General features: G+C 46.2%; 2 non-coding genes across 2 annotated transcripts; both read right to left on the reverse strand.

Moving 5' to 3' along the window:
* Nucleotides 1-817: 817 nt before the first annotated feature.
* On the reverse strand, nt 818-899 carry TRNAL-AAG (transfer RNA leucine (anticodon AAG)). The gene has a single exon. It is a non-coding gene; the product is annotated as a tRNA-Leu (tRNA).
* A 3,755-nt stretch (nt 900-4,654) lies between these two features.
* TRNAL-UAG (transfer RNA leucine (anticodon UAG)) lies at nt 4,655-4,736 on the reverse strand. Its single transcript has one exon. It is a non-coding gene; the product is annotated as a tRNA-Leu (tRNA).

Here is a 4,736-nt window from a genome sequence, read left to right on the forward strand (position 1 = left end):
AAGCTCGTTTCTCGTAATAGTATGGTGTGTCTTCACAAGTAGGCTATTTTCACCTTAAGGCGCAGAGGAAACTGAATGATCATTTGAGTTCATATAACTAGGCTCCTACTTGTTGAGAAGAACGGCAGACAGCCATCATAGCAAGTTAGGGTGGAGTAATAAAATAAGATGTGAATCAATAAAACAATAAATGTGTGTTAGCCTGAAGGTCCTAAAACAAGCGAAAGCAACGTAAAGTTAAAAAAACAAAGCTCTCCCAAATGAGGCGGCCGACACCGTGGCTCGAGGACTCACAAACCGAGCCACCGGGGCGCCGCGGTTGGGGCTGACAGGGGACCGGATGGTTGGCAACAGGGATATTACTAATCATTACAGATTGGGAAGGGTGCGTTTTCCTCCCGCACACCCATCACTTAATAAGCAGCAGGCGGTGGCATGGCGCCTCCTTCAAACAAATACATATCCGAACCCGGTGACTTATAATCATTATTACCCAGACCAATATTCGGCCAATTGTAAACTTTGTCAAGAAAGGGCGGACCTGGATCACATTATCTGGGCCTGCCCTCGGGCGCCACGACAGGGCCGAAAAATTCAGGATCGGAAGCAGTGGGTGACCGTGTTGCTCAGCTCGGCCCCCGAAGACCAACTTTTGGCTGCCCAGCAGGCCGAGGATGCCGCTAGAGCTCAAAGGCTTCTGGCCGCCATCTAGGCGGGGTTGGCCCCCCCACGAATCTGCCGGCTATATAAATAAAAGTTATTTCTCTCTCTCTCTCCCAACGTTCATATGACTAAAGGAAAGCTGAAAAAAAATCTGTGGCAGCGGTGGGATTCGAACCCATGCCCCCGAAGAGACTGGTGCCTTAAACCGGCGCCTTAGACCGCTCGGCCACGCTACCGACGGATTCTATGTCGCTGCGTGTTGCAATCGGCCTTCGCCAATGTGTGCTCGATCCGCGACCTACTTCCTTTGCAGCTGCACGCCCTGCCCGTCTCTTTATTGTGTCTAAAGGCAGCCAGGACCAAAAAAACTCATAAGCTAGCGTCGCCGTTAAACAGAGCACAACGCATGTGATTTTGTCAATGACCGTTCACACAATGCACGCCGAAATTGCAGCCACATTGGCCAACTACAGCGGCATTGTATGCAAGGACCTTGACTGCATGTTCGAATAATAGAGTGATTTTCGCTCTCAAAACCATCGCTACGAATGGGTATTCTTGTCGTGTTTCACTTTTCTGTCTTATCTGGTTTTGCTAACGGCATATTTTTTCTCGTTTTATCTCCTCATTTTCCTTTTGTTTCCGCCATTTTCTCTTACCTCATTTTTGTCATTGTCCCTCTTTCTTTTACGTTTATGCTTTAATTTTTCTGCTCCCCTTTTGAGCCCTTACTCTGGCGTCTTAATTCTCCACTATTTCTGTCACAAACGAAACATATGGAGAAAGCAAGAAGAATGTGATGACGATCACGAAGGTGATGGTAAAACAATATGCATCGAATATTTAACCGCGAGCGTCGATATGCCGGTTGCGGGCTGCTCGCAACCCAGACAACAGCGCCATTTCCGTGACTGTTCCCCTAAAAGAAAGCCCGTGCAGTTATAATGTTTCCGAAACTGATCATTTTTCTGAGGAAGCCAGCTACACAATAAACACCAACATTTATATTCTCAAAGAAATAAAGCCACTTGAGCAAAAAAGAAATGTATTAATGGCGGTGGCCCATAATCCATCTATAACTATTGGTAGCGCGAAGCACGTATGGCGTGGAGACGGGAAACTATGAATAAACCAACTAATGAACGCCAGAACTACATAATAGCGAACTAGCTGGTTATTCGATAATGAATTGCGGAGCCTTGTAAGTGTCTCGTACCCGCCGTGGTGGCTTAGCGGGTGTTGCGCTGCTAAGCACGAGGTCATGGGATCGATTCCCTGCCGCATTTCGATGGGGGCGAAATGCGAAGACGTTCCCCTGTTGGTCAAAATTATTCCGTTCTCCCTTACTACGGCATGCCTCATAATCAAATCGTGGTTCTTGGCACTTAAATCCCCGGTATTCATTCATTGATTCACATTGATGAACTCCTCGAAAGAACTACAGCGACAATTACTGGCTATTTAGTTTATTATTAAACAGAAATACATATAAAATGCCGCGTAGTGGGGGCCTTCTTGTGGCACCACGTCCAAGTGTCGACCCCTGTGGAAATCTCTCAGATAAGTCAACACACTGAAAGTGCGCTCATTATCTGGCCGGCTGCGGCCGACGGCTCGCGACGTCAGTTGATTATCTCCTGTAATTGACCGCTGTCAGTACAAGATACCTAATGCAGATACTGCCACGTGCGCGCCCTGTTCAGTGTGCATCGAATAGTTCTGCGTGTCACATAGCTGCTTCCCCCTAAAGGTTACCAGAACTTAAAGAAAAAAAGAACGCTTGAATTTTATCTTGATGCTGTAACACATTGCCACGTGTTGCTCTTTTACTTTCTTTGCCTGTCTCCAATTGTTTACCTGAATTTCACTGTTACCAAGTCGTCGCTAGCTCGGTGCAAAACGCGCCTAGATTATCCACATATTTTCTTACGTTGCCGCCAATTCAATGCCCAGATTGCTCGCGCGTCGCGAATATGTTTGCGCAGTCTCGAATCTACGCGAGAATCGGCGATTATTCTGGATGCTGCGGTGGAGCACTTAACAAACGTGGACGAATTCGGCTGCTGGGAGTAGATTCGCGACCCTCGCGACTATCATTGTAGTTTGAGCACATGGTTTGAGTGTTGCCTGTCTATCTCGGCTTACCGTCACGGTAATTATACCGCCACTACAACGTGGCATTAATTTCGAGACAATGAAGAGAATGCAGTCGTCCGCACGTAACTACAGCACTGAACCACAAAGCGAACCCGTGCAGTTTCTGCAGAAAAAAAAAAACTTCGTCATTTAAGAAAAGCTCGTCTGGTACGGGTATTTTTCATTCAGCGAGGACGCTTTCTTTCTGATGAATTATAGCATTACAATAAAGCACTATATTTCGCAAGAGGCAAGAAAAGCCGGCGTTGTTCTCCTCAACGAGTGCCAAAAACGAGTACCAAAAATCAATGTGACGTCAGTAGTAACACAGAAGATAGTAAATAATATAGCAACGTTAATTAGTGGTAAGCATGTGTAATCCATGTAAATTTAAGTGAATTAGAGTGAAGTAAAGTGATTTAAAGTTAGAACAAGTTAGAGTATATAGAGTGACTTAAGTCGGAGCAAAGTGAATGAAGGTGAATTAAAGTGGATTAAGGCAGATTAAAGTAGATTACGGTGGATTAAATCGGATTAGGGAGATTAAGGTGGGTTAAGGTAAGTGCAAATCAGAGCAAGGTGGGTTAGGGTCCACCTCTCAGTTTTAGACATTAAAGAAATAGATATCCGGATCGGGATGGTGCGCAGCTTTTTAGGGCGCTAGCAGTACATTATGACAGCTGCAATGACAATGTCAGCGTATGCTTTATAACATCATAGCGCGAAGACTAGGAAAACACAATTTTCTGATACAGGCAGCGATGAAAAGGAGTATTATCTGTAGCGAGTTTCAGAGCAACCAACTAGTGTCGCCAAGTCCGCTTGTCGATAGTGAACTTGGACGACAAGACAAGTCCACTTGTCGAAACGTTGGCTCCTGCTTTCACCTTGTTCTCGTTTTGCTCATCGTTTTATAGTACTATTTTGCGTTTTAGCTATTATGTTTAACCATACGTAAAAATGAACTGCGGTGAATCTTTCCGTCCCACAAAATGAGGCAGCGGCTCATCCGTATCATTCCTACTGCTAATAAGGAAAAGCTTATGTTGTAGTTGCTAGTCGAAACGCTCAGCTCCACTTGCACGATGTGCCTTATAGCTCCGCACATCGTGACAACTATACTCCCCACTAGCAGCTGCACCTGTGGCTATTCGCGTCATGCCACATCTGGACGAGATCGCCCACCTGCCTCTGTACGCATCGACTAGTTAAGCACGGGCGTCCATGTGCTTCTGGCGAGCTGCTCGCAACCCAGACGACAGCTGCATTTCCGCGACTGTTCCCGTAAATGAAAGCACGTGCGGTTATAATGTTTCCGCAGCTGATCATTTTTCTGAAGAAGGCAGCTACACAATGAATACCAACATTTACAGTTTCAAACAAACAAAACCATGAGAGTAAAAATTGCGGGGTCCTCTAATCCATGCATAACTACTGGTAAGGCGAAGCACGTTCAGGGTAACCTAACAAATGAGATCCATAACGACAGAACAGAGAACCACTGCAGCTGGTTATTTCCTAATAAATTGTGAAGACTTGTCAGTATCTTTCACCCACCGTGGTGGCTTAGCGGGCATGGTGTTCCACTGCTAAGCACGAGGGTACGGGATAGAATCACGGACGCGGCGGCAGCACTTAGATGGGGGCGATATACAAGAACGTCCGCGTCCCATGGATCGGAAGCATGTTGAACATCGCCTGGTGATCAAAATTAATCCGGGGTGAGTCCTCACTACATCGCCCCTCATAATCAAATCGCGGTTTTGGCACGTTAAAACCCCACAATTCAACCTAATTTCTCGCGTAGTACTACAATTCATAATAAAACGTGATTCGAAGAATCTAAAAGAGTTGCTGGCAGCGGTGGGATTCGAACCCACGCCCCCGAAGAGACTGGTGCCTAAAACCAGCGCCTTAGACCGCTCGGCCACGCTACC

This window comes from Dermacentor albipictus, chromosome 3 (assembly GCF_038994185.2).
Source record: "Dermacentor albipictus isolate Rhodes 1998 colony chromosome 3, USDA_Dalb.pri_finalv2, whole genome shotgun sequence".
NCBI classification, from domain to species: Eukaryota; Metazoa; Arthropoda; class Arachnida; order Ixodida; family Ixodidae; genus Dermacentor; species Dermacentor albipictus.